The sequence below is a fragment of the Schistocerca nitens genome, chromosome 8, assembly GCF_023898315.1.
Source record: "Schistocerca nitens isolate TAMUIC-IGC-003100 chromosome 8, iqSchNite1.1, whole genome shotgun sequence".
Classification (NCBI taxonomy): domain Eukaryota; kingdom Metazoa; phylum Arthropoda; class Insecta; order Orthoptera; family Acrididae; genus Schistocerca; species Schistocerca nitens.
In genome coordinates this window covers 490,209,542-490,229,611 of record NC_064621.1, presented here as the reverse complement: position 1 = coordinate 490,229,611, position 20,070 = coordinate 490,209,542, and positions in this window count along the sequence as shown.

Genomic DNA, 20,070 nt, shown 5'->3' with positions numbered 1-20,070 from the left:
ACAGAAGTTATAAGAATCGAAGGATACGAAACGGAATCAGTAGTTGAGAGTGGAGTGACAGTATGGTATAGCCTATCCCCTACCTTATTCAGTTTGTACATCTAGCAATCAGTAAAGGGAACCATTGAGAAACTATAAATGTAAGTTAAAGTTCACTGGGAAGAAATAAAGTCGTCAGAGTTTGAAGATGACGGTGAAGGACTTTGAAGAATAGTTGAACGGAATGTACAGTGTCTTGAAAAGAGGTTCTATGATGAATATCAACAAAGATTTAAGAATCTTGATGGAGTGTTTTCCGATTAAATCAGAAGACTCTGACGGGATTAGATTAGGAAATGGGATACTAAGATAGCTGTGTTTTACTATTGGGGCTACAAAATAACTGATTATGGCCAAAATAGAGAGGATGAAAAATGCAAACAGCCTGTAGCAAGAAAAGCATGGAACTTGTTAATATCGAATGTAGATTTGAGCGTTAGGAAGTCTTTTCTGGGGGTATTTATCTGAAGAGTAGCCTCGTGCGGAAGTCAGGCGTGGATGATAAGCATATCATATCTTGTACGACGAAGTCGCCATTGCCTCCTCTTGAACCGCCCCGCCCATGAATGCGTACACCTATTGGGGAAAAGTAATCATTACATATATTTTAGCACACAACCACTAATATTAAGAACGTAATCCACAGTAAAGCGTTTTGGGAGACAACGTCTCGTCATCTTGCTTTCTAAGTTAATTCTACATAGAATGCCTTTCAAAAGCGCTGAAAGTAAAGGAAACAAATAGAATTAATTAAAGATGAATTCGTCGTCTCACTTTAAAAATAGCGACACCAGATTTACTGCTCTGCTTATCCATTTTACCGTACAACTGCGAAAGCGTTGATTCCGTAAGACGGTTAACACTTTTGGCACCAGCTATGGCACTCTGGAGGCAACGCTTTGCGATATGTGTGGTAACATGGATAATTTCAATAAATAAAGATCTGTTGCTTCTGAAAATAGAAGCAAGTCTCAAATTAATTTCATTTTAACTGTCTGCAACATTTAAAAAAACAGTTAGTTTCACCAAATTATTCTTTTCTTATTTTTCTTCAAGAAGAAAACTGTAGTTTACTCAAACATGTAATAGGAAGAGTGGGGCTTCATTAATAATGGCTTACGCCAATAAAGTATTATACCAAAAATACACCAACATTTTGTCTTCAGCACATTATTTTCCATAAGACTTTGAAATGTGCAACTGAAATATAGTCGCAATTTTTCATCAGTACTACCCCAGTGAAATTTAGAGAGCTGTTCTCCAATAGTAATTAACGGGTAGGTCTACAAAAAAAGAGACGGGATAATAAAGGAAAAGTGGCACGGCAAAGTGATTTCACCATTCCTTCACAATCAGCACTGCCTTCGCCACACCTACGACTAGATCAATGTAAAGAGAGAGGGAAAGAACTACAGAGTGATGGGAGAAATGGACACATCAGACAAAGAGCAACAGAAGGAACATACATGAACAGAAAGAAAGGAGAAGAATTGTGACTTAAGAGGATAAAAATTGGGTGAATGAATAGGAATAGGATCTGCATTCTAGTACCGCATTACGTGGGCAACCTATGTTAATTATCAGATACTGGGTAGAGAAATGTAAGCTTGAGGGCTCTTGCTTTCTTTTCGAGAAGAAACCGGCTTTATGAGACATACCTTGTGTAATTTTCACCGTGACACTCCAAAACTTAATGTACTACTTTCAATTGCTCTATACTCGATAGTACCCGCTTCCGTGACGAATTTACTGAAATAAACTGTATCAGAATTTGGCTGGCAAGCGAATGTAGAACTTTGAAAACTGTAACGGAACCGCCTATATTGGTCAGTTTTAACAACAGTTAACTTTGCACTTGGTTGCGAGTACACCATAACATGATGACATACTGAATGTAAACATAATCCTACTGGTTAGACAGCTCTCAAATACAAAGTTCGTTATTATTTTGTGCCTTCCCTCAATCGTAAGCGAGAAGCAATAACTATATATTTCAGAGCTCAGAAACTCTTAGTGAACGCAACTGATTACCCAGCCTCCTCCATACCATAGTCGTTGGCATAAATGTACCCAACGGAAATACTACAAACTTATAACGAGGCACACCTCTCCAAGCGATACGTAAAGACTCATTCAACAACAACTACAATAAAATAAAAAAGAAAGAATGAGGTGGTAAATAACAATGACTACAGCTAAGAAAAATATAAACAATTCTATCACTGAAGAAGAACACTCTCCAAGAAATTATATTTCTTCACAAAAATCAAAGTTTGTTACAAAAGAAAAGAAATCATAGTTGCAGTTGTAAAACTGTTATAAGAGTATTGACTGTGAGAGGGAGCGAAAGCTTTGCGTTGCTGGTCATCTGTTTGTGTGGTCAATGTATTTTGATGTAACTGAAATATCTCCGTCAATCTTGAAATTGCAGTGAGTGTATTCCTTACATGATATATGATCCTGTATGTGGTAATGGCACCCTCCGTGGCTTTCCTTTCGTCAGAAACTGGTCGAACTTAATTTTTACCATACAGATCAAAGTTCATGTAAGCACGACTGTAACATCTCCTTCACACACGACTCTAATAGCATCTAGTTCAGTCAACGAAGGAGAACATGGGGAAAAGTTCGGGTAGACGGAAATTTTTGTACAGTGGTAGCAGGCAGATTCATGAACAACATACTATAAATTTCCTCCGATGGGATGGGAAAGGGAGAGCGGCGGGCGGTGGGAGGGGCAGGGGGCCATTAAAGATCACATTTGTATGTTTTTCTGGAGTAACTCGGAAACTGAGACTTGTAGCGAAAATATTTCCGAGAACAAAATTAAACTGCATTAAGACTCCTACAAAAGAGGCCCTATTCTGTTTTTCTCTAGAACCAATAGTTTCGCCTCTACAATGAATGGAAAAATCACAAACTATCATGATAGAGAAGAGACTTGAGAGAATGCCAACGGATAGCCCTTACAACCCATCCTTATTATCAGAAAGCATGTCTTCACTGGGTGAACCCAGCGTACGATTTAGTTGTAGATGTCACAAAATGCTCTGAGCAGGGACGCTGACGCTAAAGTGGAACAGAATGACTGAAATTGCGAAACAGCGAGGTACTGCTAAACAGGACTCAGTCTGACATCTTGGATGTGACGTTTAGACTTCCAGTGAGAATAACAGAGGCCAGAGCTCTGAATCTGTTATCAACTGTATCTACCCGATGATCATTTCGAAATAGTGCAAACAAAAATCCTATCCTACCTGAATAATACCCCTGATATAGTGATACTTAGTGTTCTTGACGAGCTAATATCCTCAAAGAATGGGCAATTAGTGCAGAACAGATGTTACAGGGACCAACATCACAGTGTGTACCAGCAATGTGTTATGACAATGGACCATTAGACCTCAAGAACCCTCTTAATCCTGGACATCGTTTATGTGGCCTCTGTCCATCATCGGAGACAAGTCAAGCATCCACCCGATCTCCCAGTCCATTTCTTACCCACCTAACTGATCGATTACAAGGTTTTTCAAAACAAGGAATGTTGTAGCTGCACTAGATGCAATATATAGGGAAAAACAGATGACGTACGTTTAAAGACTGAAGGGCGTAAGAGATAACGCACGGTAGGAGCAGTGGAAATATGTAGACACAGTAGTATTATGTTATTTTGTCCTTCGGAGGTTCAGCAGCACACTGAAATTTGGAGGAGTGAATTCTGACAACTGGGGGAGAAAATGTTGGGTCATTGCTCTCATGCAGGCGACTGTAAACACACAAGGTAAAGTAGGCCAGCAACCTACGTATTTCAGCAACTGGGCATTAAAGTAGTGCTAGACTAGCCCTCTGCCGTGGTTGTGGGATAGACTGCTACGTGCCGTAGCAGAGCGCTGTCCTTCCATGCTCATTTATGTGAGAAGCTCCTGTCGTAACACAGCCGGCTGGAGCAAGTGTAAATACACTCCAGTCAGCCAGCAGCAGTGGATCTGAATTGCGACTTTCACCAGCACCGTGACGGTACTCACAGCAGTCATCAGTGAGCATCATCTTCTATGCGAAGCCCCAGGTGAGCAACCATCTGCTAACACTGATAGTTCCGTGCTTTGAAATGGCACTGCAGAGGCCTGGCCACCTGTTGGATGTCCTCTTGGGACACTCCGTTCATCTACGAGAGTTCTGGTTCCTGCTTAGACCGTTTTCACGCCCCCACCAGCATGTCTTCGAAGCGCTTATAATTTGATTAATAATCAACATTGGCTACCAAAGACTTCCGGCATAAGAAGTCACCCTCATTCTGCCAACGGCCTTATCAAACAGGGCGGAGCAGCGGACAGAAGTTCAAGGCTCTCTCTAGTCCTTCGGGTGGGAAACTGACCCCAAATGTGGAAGAAACAGCAATGATCAACGGCATGAGGATGGAGAAGGCAATGGAAACAACTGCATTAAACAAACATTACGTTTATCCACAGGACATGTGGACTGTAATATAAAAAAAGGTGTCATGAGAATCTCTCCATTGGCAAAATAATCCAGAATAGCCCCCATTCGGTCCTTCGGAAGGAGACTGCCAAAGGGCTAGTGACAAGAGAAAAAAATTGAGTAACCAACGAAAGGATATTGTTCTACGAGTCCGAGCGTGGGACGTCAGGAGCTTGATCGTGGTAGGAAAGCTGGAATATCAGAAAATTGAAAATCCGAAAGCTAGATATACACTCCTGGAAATTGAAATAAGAACACCGTGAATTCATTGTCCCAGGAAGGGGAAACTTTATTGACACATTCCTGGGGTCAGATACATCACATGATCACACTGACAGAACCACAGGCACATAGACACAGGCAACAGAGCATGCACAATGTCGGCACTAGTACAGTGTATATCCACCTTTCGCAGCAATGCAGGCTGCTATTCTCCCATGGAGACGATCGTAGAGATGCTGGATGTAGTCCTGTGGAACGGCTTGCCATGCCATTTCCACCTGGCGCCTCAGTTGGACCAGCGTTCGGGCTGGACGTGCAGACCGCGTGAGACGACGCTTCATCCAGTCCCAAACATGCTCAATGGGGGACAGATCCGGAGATCTTGCTGGCCAGGGTAGTTGACTTACACCTTCTAGAGCCCGTTGGGTGGCACGGGATACATGCGGACGTGCATTGTCCTGTTGGAACAGCAAGTTCCCTTGCCGGTCTAGGAATGGTAGAACGATGGGTTCGATGACGGTTTGGATGTACCGTGCACTATTCAGTGTCCCCTCGACGATCACCAGTGGTGTACGGCCAGTGTAGGAGATCGCTCCCCACACCATGATGCCGGGTGTTGTCCCTGTGTGCCTCGGTCGTATGCAGTCCTGATTGTGGCGCTCACCTGCACGGCGCCAAACACGCATACGACCATCATTGGCACCAAGGCAGAAGCGACTCTCATCGCTGAAGACGACACGTCTCCATTCGTCCCTCCATTCACGCCTGTCGCGACGCCACTGGAGGCGGGCTGCACGATGTTGGGGGCGTGAGCGGAAGACGGCCTAACGGTGTGCGGGACCGTAGCCCAGCTTCATGGAGACGGTTGCGAATGGTCCTCGCCGATACCCCAGGAGCAACAGTGTCCCTAATTTGCTGGGAAGTGGCGGTGCGGTCCCCTACGGCACTGCGTAGGATCCTACGGTCTTGGCGTGCATCCGTGCGTCGCTGCGGTCCGGTCCCAGGTCGACGGGCACGTGCACCTTCCGCCGACCACTGGCGACAACATCGATGTACTGTGGAGACCTGACGCCCCACGTGTTGAGCAATTCGGCGGTACGTCCACCCGGCCTCCGGCATGCCCAGTATACGCCCTCACTCAAAGTCCGTCAACTGCACATACGGTTCACGTCCACGCTGTCACGGCATGCTACCAGTGTTAAAGACTGCGATGGAGCTCCGTATGCCACGGCAAACTGGCTGACACTGACGGCGGCGGTGCACAAATGCTGCGCAGCTAGCGCCATTCGACGGCCAACATCGCGGTTCCTGGTGTGTCCGCTGTGCCCTGCGTGTGATCATTGCTTGTACAGCCCTCTCGCAGTGTCCGGAGCAAGTATGGTGGGTCTGACACACCGGTGTCAATGTGTTCTTTTTTCCATTTCCAGGAGTGTAGTACGGTTCAGTGAAATTAAATGGAAAGAAGCCAAGTATTTCTGGTCGGACGAGAATAGGGTAACAGCAACAGCAGGAGGAAATGATATAACGGTAGTAGGATTTGTTATGAATAGGAAGGTAGGACAGAGAGAGTTTTACTGTAAACTGTTCAGTGATAGGGTTATTCTTATCAGAATCGACAGCAAACCAACACCCACAACATACTTCAGTTATAAATGATGTCACAAGCTGAATATAAAGAAATAGAAAAAAATATTTGAGGATACTGAAAGGGTATTACAGTACGTAAAGGCAGATGAAAATCTAATTGTCATGAGGGAGTGGAATGCAGTTGTAGGGGAAGGAATAGCAGAAAAGCTTACAAGAAAATATGGGCTTGGGACTAGGAATGAGAGAGGAAAATGGCTATTTGAGTTCTGTAATAAATTTCTGGTCGTAATAGCGAATAATTTCTTGAAGAATCACAAGAGAAGGAAGCATACTTGGAAAAGTCCGGATGATACAGGAAGATTTCATTTATATTACATTATGATCAGACAGAGACTCCGAAATCAGAAACTTGATTGTAAAGCGTACCACGGAGCAGACATAGACTCAGATTACAATGTAGTAGGGGTCAAGAACAGGCTGAAGCTTGAAACATTAGTCAGGAAGAATCAATACACAAATAAGTGGGGCACTGAATCCCTAAGGGGTGACAAGACACGCTTGAAGTTCTATAAAGGCCATAGATACGGCACTAAGGAATAGCTCAGTATGCAGTACAGTTGAAGAGAAATGGACGTATCTAAAAAGGACAATCACAGAAGTTGGAAAGGCTAACATAGGTTCACAGAAAGTACCTGCGGAGAAACTATGAGTAACAGAAGAAATACTTCACCTGATCGATGAAAGAAGAAAGTACAAAATTGTCCACGGAAATTAAAGAAAACAGATGTACAAGTCGCTTAGGAGTGAAATAAATGGGAAGAGCATGGAGGCTACGACGAAATATCTTCATGGATAATGTGAAGGAATCGAAAAAGAAATGATTCTCGGAAGGACCTGATTCAGTCCAGAAAAGTCAAAGCAACCTTCGGTGAAATTAAAAGCAAGGGTGGTAACATTACGAGTGTAACGGGAACTCCACTGTTGAATGCAGGGGAGAGAGCGGATATGAGGGAAAAGTACACTGAAAGCCTCTATGAGGGGGAAGATTCGTGTGATGTAACACAGGAAGAAACAGGAGTCGATTTAGAAGAGATAGGGGACTGAGCATTAGAATAAGAATTTAAGAGAGTTTGGAAGACTTAAATTCAAACAAGGCAGAAGGTATATCTAACATTCTATCAGAATTTCTAAAATCATTTGGGGACGTTGCAACAAAACGATTATTCACGTTGGTGTGTAGAATGTATTAGTCTGGCGACGTATCACCTGATTTCCCGCTACGGTCGCAGGTTCGAATCCTGCCTCCTTAGTTTTGTTAGGTTGAAGTAGTTCTAAGTTCTAGGGGACTGATGACCTCAGAAGTTAAGTCCCATAGTGCTCAGAGCCATTTGAACCATGATATCGTCCACACAAGTCCTAAGACTGCAATAGCCGAAGAGTGGTAGAATTATCTCACAATCAGCTTAAGAGCCCATGTATCCAAATCGCTGACAAGTGTAATATACAGAAGAATGGAAAAGAAAAGGAAATCGTGTATGGAGAAAGGAAAAAAAAATAAAGACGCGCAGGACACGTGACCCGTATTTGGAAAAGTGCCATAAGGATTTCTCCATTGCCAAAAGATTCCGGAATAGACCCCTAATCGGATCTCCGGTAGGGAGTGCCAAGGGGAAGGTGACCATGAAGCAAAATTGAATAAAGACCGAAAGGATAACGTTGTACGATTCGGGGAGTGGAATGTCAGAAGTTTGAACGTGGGAAGGAAGCTAGAATATCTGGTAATGCAATGGCTAAATTTAGGTATAGTAGAGGTCAGGTGAAGTGAAACACAAAGAAGACAAGTTTTCTGGCCAGATGAGTATAGGGCAATATCAACAGCAGCCGGAAATGGTGTAACGGGAGTAGGATTCGTTACAAATAGGAAGGTAGGGCAGAGAGTGTGGTAATTTGAATTGTTCGGTGATAGGTTTGTCCACTAAAGAATCGACAGCAAACTAACACCAATAACGTTAGTTCAAGTTTACATGCCGAACTCGTAAACTGAAGATGAAGAAATAGAGAAAGTATATGAGGATATTGAAAGTCTAATACAGTAAGAGAAGGTAGAGCTGAAAATCTAACAGTTACAGGGGACTGGAATGCCGCTGCATGGGAAGGAGTGCAGGAAATGGTTACAGGAGAATATCGGCTTAGGTCAAGGAATGAGATAGGAGAAAGACTAATTGAGTTCTGTAATAAATGTCAGCTAGTAATAGGAAATACTCTGTTCAAGAACCGCAAGAGGAGGAGGTATATTTGGAAAAGAACAGGTGATGCTGGAAGATTTCATACAGGAAAGTCGAAACAACTCTCGGTGAAATTAAAAGCAAGGGTGTTAGCATTAAGGGAGGAAAGGGAGTTCCACAGTTACGGACAGAGAAAAGAGCGGGTATGTGGAAAGAGTATATTGAAGGTCACTATGTGGTGGAAGAATCGTCTGATGTTCTAGAAGAAGAAACAGGAGTTGATTTACAGGAGAGATGGGGGATCCAGTATTAGAGTCTTAATTCATAAGAGATTTGAAAGGATTAATATCGAATAATGGAGAAGGGACTGCGTCAGATTTTCTAAAATCATTCGAGAAAGTGATAACAAAACGACTATTCACGTTGGTGTGCTGAATGTATGAGTCTGGCAACATACCATCTGACTTTCAGAAAAATAGCATCCATACAATTTCGAGTACTGCCTGAGCTGACAAGTGCGAGAATTATCGCACAGTCAGCTGAACAACTTATGCATCCGAGTTGCTGACAAGAATAATGTACAGGAGAATAGAAAAGAAAATTGACGATATCTTATATGACGATCAGTTGCCTTTAGGAAACTTAAAGGCACTAGAGAGGCAGTTCTGATGTTGCGGCTGTTAATGGAAGCGAGACTAAAGGAAAATCAAGACACATTCATAAGGTTTGGCTCTGAGAATTATGGAACTTAACTGCTGAGGTCATCAGTCCCCTACAACTTAGAACTACTTAAACCTAAATAACCTAAGGACATCACACACATCCATGCCAGAGGCAGGATTCGAACCTGCGACCGTAGCGGTCGCGCGGTTCCAGACTGTAGCGCCTAGAACCGCTCGGCCACTCCGGCCGGCATTCATAAGGTTTGCCGACTTGGAAATAGCGTTCTGGAAATGTCAAATTGTGCAAGATCTACGGAGCTCTGAGGGAAGTAGGGATAAGTTATAGAGAGATACGGGAAGTATATAACTTGCAGAACACCCAAGAGAGAATGACAAGAGCTGAAGACCAAGTACGAAATGTTTAGATGAAAAAGATCTAAGGAGGTGAAGTAGGCTTCCGCCCCTACCGTTCAGTCTATACTACGAAAACGCCATGACGGAAATAAACGAAATTTTGAAGAGTGGGATTAAAATTCGAGGTGAAAGGATGTCAGTGCTAAGATTCATTGATGACGTTGCTGTCCTCAGTGAAAGTGAATAATAATTAAATGATCTGAATAGAATGAAGTGTCTAATGAGTACATAACATTGACTGAGAGTAAATCGAAGAATGGCGAAAGTAATGAGAAGTAACAGAAATGAGAACTGCAAGACACTTAACATCGGGATTCACGGTCGCGAAGTAGATGAAGTTAAGGAATTGTGGTAAATAGGCAGCAAAGTAACCCATGACAAACATTGGCTTTAATTTGAGGAGGAAATTTCTGAGAATGTACGTCTGGAGTGCAGCATTCTACGGTAGTGAGACATGAACTGTTGGGAAACCTTAACAGAGGAGAATCGAAGCATTTGAGATGTAATGCTACAGACAAATGTTGTAAATTATTTGGACTGATAAGGTAATGAATGAGGATATTCTGCGTAGAATAGGAAAGGAATATGTGGAAAACACTAAGAAGTAGAAGGGACAGGATGATAGGACATCTGTTAAGACATCAGGAAATGACTTCCATGGTATTATGGGGAGCTGTAGAGGGCAAAAAGAACTTTAGAGGAAGACAGAGATTGGATACATCCAGCAAATAATTGACGATTTATGTTGCAAGTGCTACTCTGAGATGAAAAGCTTGGCACAGGAGAGGAATTCGTGGCGGGGCGCATCGAACCAGTCAGAGCTCTGATGACGCAAAGAAAAGAAAAACGAAGAAAGTCACAGCGACATGGTTTGTTCCCAAAGCGACTCTGCGAAACGAATCTTCACTTATTTCAAAATATTTTGCGCTAACCCACTGGTAGATTTTTCAGACTTATGTAAAAGATTTTGAAATAAGACAACGTAATTTAATCGATGAATGATTTGAAAATGTTTTTTCCACAAAACACGCTCAGACAGTGAGTCAGATAATAAAATCTGTATAAAACCTTTCTGAGTGTTAACGAACTAAGAACGTATTAAAAGGAAATCTGCTCCTCTCTGTCCCCAGGAATACTCTGTGTGAACCAGGTATAATATCCATCAACCACCTAGTAATAAGGTAGATTAGCAAAAAAGGAATTTATACCTTTAGTGCCCTACTTTCAAAACTGGTAACTGAAGAGGTCTGTGATATATTGATAATATCACTAAACAAAACTTACAACTGAAAGAATTAATGAAATTCCGTTGTAAACAGTATTATTATAATGACAGCAAATTTATGTGGTAAGCTGTATCGACTACCTCACTATCATAAGAGTTGAATAAAAATGCTTTTTACTGTTGCATTACTTGTTAAGTACCCTAGTTTAAGTTATTACATGCTGCGTGTAGTTTATGTAAATGTGTGAACGAAAGGTGGTTGTGTGGTAATGGGCTCAAAGACAATAAAGAAATACGGTATTAAACAATACCAATGATACGGTGACGTCTAATAATCGGATAAGATTGTTTACATTTCCCGTAAAAGATGTTTCACTATTGAACATTTACCGACAAAGTGGACCGCTTTAAATAATTTACTCAGTTTCTAATGATACGTCTTTCAGAAGAAGCTCACTGAACTGAAAAAATGTTCTCTCGTGGTGTCACGTTTGATGATAGCTAAAGCCTGTGCAACTAAGTGAAATCGAAGCTTCGCTTCAGCTCCGCTTGTTTTTGTCCGTTACTCCTTTGAGTTACATACGGAAGGCCTAGAAAGAATGTGCCATTAATTGCGCCCTCTGACTCATTTGACTCGACATTTTTATTACCTTAATGACTCCGTTTGACGAAGAAAACGTCAGAAATTTTTGTCAGAGAGAGCGAATTTTATTTGAAGTTCTTCTTGTGTGTGAGCTTTAATTAAAGGTAATAGGGAACTACGAATCGAGGAGAAATGAATGTTAACAATTAGGGAAATCAATCCCTTATTCAGTCAACTACTTCTTAAATGTAAGGAAAATATTGTAATGTCAGAACAATTTAATTCACACAATAAATAAGAGTATATGAGGTAAATTGTAAAAACAAAGAATGTTCTTTCCTAAAGTGTAAATTACAGCCAGTGAAATGTCATTTACAATACATAGTAGGAAGGTTGTTTCATAATTGTCACTTAACTTATAAAACTTATAAACACATCCACTCTATATTAAATGTTGGCTTCCTTTCGTGTTTGAAGGTTTGCGGAATTTTTCTTTCGGTTTACAAATTTCGTTCTAACCGTTATGTCGCTGTACTCTTCTGTAATGACGTGCAAAACATGTTTCTCTTTCTTTTTATGTAGCCCTAGTATGAAACTTCAGATAGAAAACATGAGTGAGTTATGAAGTCCAAACGTATTACCCATTTCCGGAGACAGATGCCTGAAGTAGGATGATGTGATATCGAATATCCATGTTTAACTTTTATAAACATGATTTGAAATTTTTCTTTTTTCTTGACTGTTTGACTTATTGTTTGCCTAATCGTACTAGTAGAGCTCCCAGGCTTACGATTATCATTTCTACCTGCCTAAATTCTGTGCTTTGAGATCTATTGTGTGCACAATGCAACATTCATGCGTAGGTAGCTAACTAAAGGAAAATTTCTTGCCTTAGGACACAAACGTATTAATTTTTATTGTGTATGTTAAGCGACACTAAGGAATTGTCAGATTCAAGTATCGACGTTGGGAGAATATGCTGTTGAATATGATTAATATTTGTGTAGCACGTAAGCTATTTGATCCTTACTTTATCGGTCCTGTATTTATCGGTGTGTTGTCGTCAATAAATCTTTGTTGAGGTGAAACGTTTGTATGCGTGACCCACCGGTGGTGATACTTTTCCTTAAATCAGTGAAATAACGTTTAAGCGATGGTTCCTGATAAGCATGTCACAACTATGAGATCATTTTCCTGTTTATCGAACTTAAATATAGTAATAACTCAATTTAATCCACAGTGTTATTTTTGGAACTGTTATGAATGTGCATTCGTAATACACACAAGGTAGATATCATTTCTCAGTCCCAGAAATGGTTTTTATGTAAAGCTAGATGGATTTTAGGGCCTTAAATCCAGTATTTAGGAACTCGACGTGTTATCTGTTGACGGTAATCAGAACTGAAATAACAGTTTGCACTATAAAGAGACAGACTTACACATTACATCGGATTTTCGGTCAAACAACTCGAGTACTGCCACAGTGTCGGCCATAGGGCAGCGCCCTTCAATAGTATGTAGGGTGTCAAGCCTGTGCGTGGAGCAATGGCTCTGTAATATGACCAAAATGGTACTCTCATTGGTGTTTCAGATGGTTTATGTCATGTCGTTGTAGTACCACTGGAGGAATTGTAATGATACTTACTCATGTTGTCTAATCATACGAAGTTTGTAGATCCCAGCTACTTCCGAAAACCATGCCACCCCGGTCAAATGGGTGTGACATAGTTCCCCCAACAAAATTAGTTAGGAACTTGAGAGCAGAGGGAATATTGCACAGTGCTTATCTTGAATATGATTCATCACTTGTTGCCAATATATTTAGCAATGAATGATACTTTAAAGAGGTAGTAGAACGTCCATAACGTTTTGGATGTATGGCTGTGAAGAAAATTTCGCGGTTGGGACGTTGCTTTGATATTCCATGAAATTTTAACATTTGCTCCGTGCATCTAGTCGGACAGTGACGCCTGCTTGTTACCATTGGTGTGTAAATTCCACTGCTTAGTTGCTTTTTGTGTAGTGCTCAAATTCATCCTGTCCCGTTCTTTGCTGTTGCAAACGGAAAGGCTTCAGAAACCTAAGAGGGCAATCGTTATATAACTAATGCAACAACGGAATGTGCTTTCCTGATATAAACGGTGTACAGGTTTAATTACAGGCATTTCCTGCTTGCTTTTAGTTTCTAGTATGATGAATATTTTTATCCTCCCTGTGTCAACCTTACTTACGTTTTTCGTAGGTTCTTAACACGTCCACGACCGACATGGATTCCATTCCTAACGTAAACTAAGCCAGTGCTACGTTTCTGGTGGCCCGAACGATGAAAACCGTGTAATCACGAACTTCCTTCTCTATCTCTCCTTACTTACTTCAGACGAAGATTTATTTTTTGACACCCCCCCCCCATCCCACCAGGCCACGTCCGAGGAATCACAATGAGGTCGTCTTTTCCATCTAAAACAACTATTAATAACGAATTGCTTGTTCCAATAAAATATTCATTTCCACAGCGAAATGTTCTTACGACATTGTGGTCAAATTCTCATTCCACATAATTTTCTTTAATTCATACTATGGTGGCTCTTAAAACCAATTATACCTGTGAACTTTTGGACAACGGTGAAAACACATAGCTAAGTATCACTGTAACTCAGTTCATGAAAAAACATAGTTACTCATAACTGTTTTCAAATGGTTCCAATGGCTCCAAGCACTATGGGTATTAACATCTGAGGTCATAAGTCCCCTAGACTTAGAACTACTTAAACCTAACTAACAAAAGGTCATCACACACATCCATGCCCGAGGCAGGATTCGAACCTGCGACCGTAGCAGCCGCGTAATTCTGGGCGGAAACGCCTAGAACCGCTCGTCCACAGCGGCCAGCATAGCTGCTTTCCAAAAATGTGAGAAGGGAGAGACCCCTACTGTCAGGAAACTTCAGCAAAATGATATGCAGTGTGAATCACCTAAAATTTGCGGCGCAAACATTGCGGAAATGAAAAGTGCTATTGATGTGTGATCTTCACAGAACATGTTGGTAGTCAGGGGCTCATATTTTTAGAAAGTGTGTTCTTAGTGCAAACACACACTGTGTTAAATGGAACAGTCCCTCTTGACATTAACAAACTATAAGTAGGGTAAATTAGAATGTCAATAATGTTTGGTACAGGATTCTAGTTCGAGTCGTAATCAGAAATATGGAATTTTGAGAAATTCCCAGACTGACACTGGTACAAAACCTGTGAACCGCGCGACTGCTGCGGTCGGAGGTTCGAATCCTGCCTCGGGCATGGACGTGTGTGATGTCCTTAGGTTAGTTAGGTTTAAGTAGTTCTAAGTTCTAGGGGACTAATGATCTCAGATGGGAAGTCCCATAGTACTCAGAGCCATTTGAACCATTTGATTTTTGAACAAACTCTGTGGTAGCACGCACTAAAGAACAACAGAAGTCCGCACATTAGTTAAGTAGATTCTGACCAGGAAACAGGCCTTTACTGACCATCACTAGTCGTGTTCAGAATGACCACCGGCAGCAGCAGTATACGATTGGCACTTCTGTTGCACACGTGCTGCCGACCAGGCCGCAAAATGCATCGTTGCATGTCACCGAGGGTAGTTGTTATGTCGTTGTAGGTAGACTTTCAGCTTTCCCCACAGAAAAATGTCTACAGGCGCCAAATCCGGGGAACGAGTCGGACAAAGTACAGGTCCTCCGCTTCCAATGCAACGATTTCTTTTAGCATTATCGGCTGGCCAGCTATCATGTTGGTACCACCGGTTCCTCCTAGTCTTCAGAGCAATCTCTTAGCATCCGTGGAACTTGGTCTGTTAGGAGGTTGCGATACATCTGTGCGCCGCGCGGGCTAGCCGCAAGGTTACAGACGTCTTTTTACGGTTCGCGCGGCTCTCCCCGTCGTAAGGTCAGGTCTTCCCTCCGGCATGTGTGTGTGTGTTGTCCTTAGCGTAAGTTAAAGTTAGATTAAGCAGTGTATAAGTCTAGGGACCGATGACCTCTGCAGTTAGGTCCCATAGCAGATTACCACAAATTTCCAAATACTTCTGCGCTTTCAGTATTCCGTCTATGAAAAACGGGTGGCTTCACGTTTCCTAAAGCCAAACTGACCATCATCTAATACATCCTCAGTTTCCTTTTCCATTCGTCTGTACACTGTATTCGTAAGCAATTTGGATGCATCTGTTAATCTGTGATAATTCTCGCACTTGTCAGCTCATGCAGTTATCGGAAATGTATGTCCGATATTTTTCCGATACTCTGATACTATATCGCCAGTCTCTTGAATTCAACACATCAACGTAAACAAGCTTGTGTTGCCAGGGATTTTAGAAATTCCGATGGAATGTTATATATACCTTCTGCCTTATTTGATTTTAAGTCTTCCAAAGGTCACCCAAATTCTGATTCTAAAGCTAGATCCCTTATCTCTTTCCTATGTTCTCTTGTTTCTTCTTCTGTCACCTCCTCAGGTAAGTCCTGGTTAAGAGAAGTCTGCTAGTATCGAAGATAGGCCTTAATCTGAGCAAGAAATGTCTGTGTATTTATGTGTGGAGCACAGCATAAGATGGCAGTGAGATATGGACCATTGGAAAACCGGGACAATATGGAATCGAGCATTTAAGATGTGGTGGTACAGAGAATGTTGAATATTAGGTGGGCATGTAAGTTAAGGAATTAAGTTGCTCACTGCAGACACGGCAAGGAAAAGCAAGTATGAAAAACACTAACAATAGTAGGGGAAAGGATTACAGGGAACCTGTTAAGAGCCGCGCGAAGCGGCCGCCTTGTTTGAGGCGTCCTGTCACGGACTGCGCGGCCTCTCCCACACACTGGACTCGCATTCGGGAGGACAACGGTTCAAACCCCTCCCCGGCCATCCTGATTTAGGTTTTCCGTGATTTCCCTAAATCGTTTCAGGCAAACGCCGGGATCGTTCCTTTGAAAGGGTTCGGCCGATTTCCTTCCCCATCCTTCCCTAATACGCGCTTGTGCACCGTCTCTAATGACCACGTTGTCGACGGGACGTTAAACACTAATCTGCTCCTCCTTCTCCTCTGCCCCTCCCGCCGGAGGTTCGAGTCCTCCCTCGAGCATGTGTGTGTGTGTTGTTCTTAGCATAAGTTATTTTAAGTTAGTTTAAGTAGTGTGTAAGTCTAGGGACCGATGACCTAAAAGCAGTTTGGTCCCTTAGCAATTCACACATATCTGAACATTTAAACAATCTGTTAATATATGAGGCAGTAACTTCCACGGTTCTAGAGGAAGCGTAGAAGGCAAAAGATGTTATGGAAGATCGAGATTACGGTACATCCAGCAAATAAATGAGGACGGAGATGCAAGCGCTACCCTGAGATGAAAAGATTGGCACTGGGGAGGAATTCGTGGCGGCGGGAATAAAGCCAGTCAGAAGACTGAAAAAAAGAAAGAAATATGTCCACAGTTCAAAAACTACGAAACGGTGATTGCAGTAATGCAGTGAGCTGTAACTTTTTTGTAGGGAAGAGGTACCACACCCACAGACGGAAGGTGGAGAATCACAACACAAAAATATAATTAATGTCGAATAATCAAATGATTAACGTTCCACGTTCACGGGTTAATTCGAGCGCTAGATAAGGTGCTGAAAATTCCAAATGAAGGTACATTAATAACCGGTGTAGCCCGTAGAATGTAGAATACAAGCATGCAAACGTGCACGCGTTGCTTGTACAGGTGACGGATGTCAGCTTGTGGGATGGAGTTCCACGTCTGTTCCACTTGGTCAGTCAGCTACGGAACGGTTAATGCTTTTTGTGGATGACGCTCGAGTTATCGTCCGGTGATGTCTCATGTGTCCTCGATTGCAGACACATCTGGCGATCCAGCAGGTCTACACACTGTAGGGCATATTCGGTTACGACAGCAATGTGTAGGCGAGCGTTATCCTATTGGAAACACCTCCTGGAATGCTGTTCATGAATGGCAGTACAATAGGTCGAATCACCCGATTGACGTACACATTCGCAGGCAGAGTGCGTGGGATAAACACGAGAGTGCTCCAGCTGTCAAACGAAATCGCACCCTAGACAATACCTCCAGGTGTCCAGTATGTCTAGCACGCAGACAGGTTGGTGGTTGCAGGCCCTCAATTGGGTTTCTTCTAACTAACACACGGCCATCATGCCGCCGCAGTACAATTTTCCATCAGAAAGGGCACCATACCTCCAACCAGCCTCCCCTACGTGCTCTCGCTTGACACCACTGAAGTCGCAAATGGCGATGGCGGCAGTGCTGTGGCTTGCTGCTCTGCTTCAAATAACCGACTTTTAACATTTCGTTGTGTCACTGTGATGTCAACAGCTGCCCAGATTTCTACTGCAGAAGCAACACGATGCGCCGGAGTCATACGCCGATCACAGTGGTCTTCCCACTGACAAGGGAACCTCCCCATCGCACCCCCCTCAGATTTAGTTATAAATTGACGCAGTGGATAGGCCTTGAAAAACTGAACACAGATCAATCGAGAAAACAGGAAGAAGTTGTGTGAAACTATGAAAAAATGAACAAAATATACAAACTGAATAGTCCATGTGCAACATGAAGGACAATGTGAGTTGAGGAGCGCGTGGTCCCGTGGTTAGAGTGAGCAAATACAGACCTAGAGGACCTTGGTTCGAGTCCTCCCTCGGGTGAAAATTTTACTTTCTTTATTTTCGCAAAGTTACGAACTGTCCGTTCATTCATTGACGTCTCTGTTCACTGTAATAAGTTTAGTGTCTGTGTTTTGCGACCGCATTGCAAAACCGTGCGATTAGTAGACGAAAGGACGTGCCTCTCCAATGGGAACCGAAAACATTTGATCGCAAGGTCATAGGTCAACCGATTCCTCCACACGAAAACACGTCTGATATATTCTATACGACACTGGTGACGGCATGTGCGTCACATGACAGGAATATGTTGTCGACCCACCTAACTTTCACACTTGGCGAATGGGTAAAAAGATTCTTCTACCTTGCCCGATTTAGGTTTTCTTGTGAATGTGATAATCACTCCCAAAAAAGTGATGAAAACATAAGAGTTTGTCACATAAACTGCAACAAATGAATGCAACAGTTTCACAGTCGCACAGTTTTCCCTGTGCTCTGTCAAAACATACGTTTTTTACGTTTTCAAATGTTTCCGTGTGTAGACAGTAAAATCCTGCATATGTCCAAGCAAATCTAAACATGTCCTGGAATTTTGGAGAGCGAAGTTGATTATGTGTGAGTGCCTGAACTTTAATAATTGTCTGAAAATAAAAATTAAACTTTTCACTCGAGAGAAGATTTGAACCAAAGACCTCTCATTCAGCAGCTGCTCACGCTAACCACGGGACCACGGCGCTCGTCAGCCGACACTCTCCTAGATATAGCCTACCTTGCGCATGGACTACTCAGTTTGTATATTTTGCTTATTTTTTTCATAGTCCCACACAACTTCTTCCTGTTTTCTTGATTGATCTGTGTTCAGTTTTTCAAGGCCTATCCCTGTGCCAACTTATAACTAAATCTGAGGGGGGTGCGATGGGGAGGTTCCCTTGTGAGTAATGCCACGTGGCTCTTCGGAGTGCGGACTTCTTGCGACCGTACAATCCCGTTACCACCGCTGCCAGCAATCATTTACATTGGTAACACACCTGCCATGTCTTTTCGCAGTATCGCAGAAGGAACATTGTAGTATCACGCTGAGAGAATTTGATATTTCATTGTATTCTCTGTCTTACGACGCGTGTACTAAAATGTCAGCTGGGTAGAATTGTTCTTTAATTTTGTTAAAGGCGGGTAGTGGCCAAAAGTTTACTTCGCATATGTTTTAAAATGCAATACATAATTGTTCGTTTTACGTCTGACCTGGCAGGACAAATAAAGTGGTTCTATATACCAAAAACAACGACGGTAATATTGACGTTCAAATATATAGTGGCTGCGATTGGCAGCAAAGGTGCTAAAAAGAGAGGTTGCACACTCACTTAAAACTTCCGGGCTGATAGGACTATGAGTCCGGAAGTTTTAAGTGAAGGCAATGGCAGCCGTGAGAGCCTGCATTGTATGGGTTGTAAATTCTCTCTCTGGCTTTATTAGCCGACTTGGATGTAGTTCCTAATTTTTTTGTTTTGTGTTGTCTTCCTGGCGGCAGTAACATTAATATATGTTTAAGTTTCACCAGCAAGATTTACATCCTGTGGCGAAAAAAATTTCTAGAGCCTGCATCGAGTTTTCTGAAAAGTAACATTCAGTAACCCGGACGTGGATTTATTCTCGCAAAAACAATTTTCACTCCCCTCCCGTTTATCTTTGAGATTGTGAAGAACCTTCAATACTAAATAGTCGATCACCGCATCTGTGGAGTCCCGGGATCGACATCTCCGAGATTCAGAAGATTCAGAAGATTCTTCCTCCATTGAATCTCCATTGCTGGAGATACAAAGTAATAACACTTTTATCTGCACAGTCGCCGAGTACAGTAGCCATTCATTCAAGACAGAATAAGTACATCATTGCAATTAATTTGGGGAAGGGATATCATAACATCCAGGTTCTCGTAGCCCTATAACACGACTTTGTTCGAACTCAGTGCGATGCTGATAATGG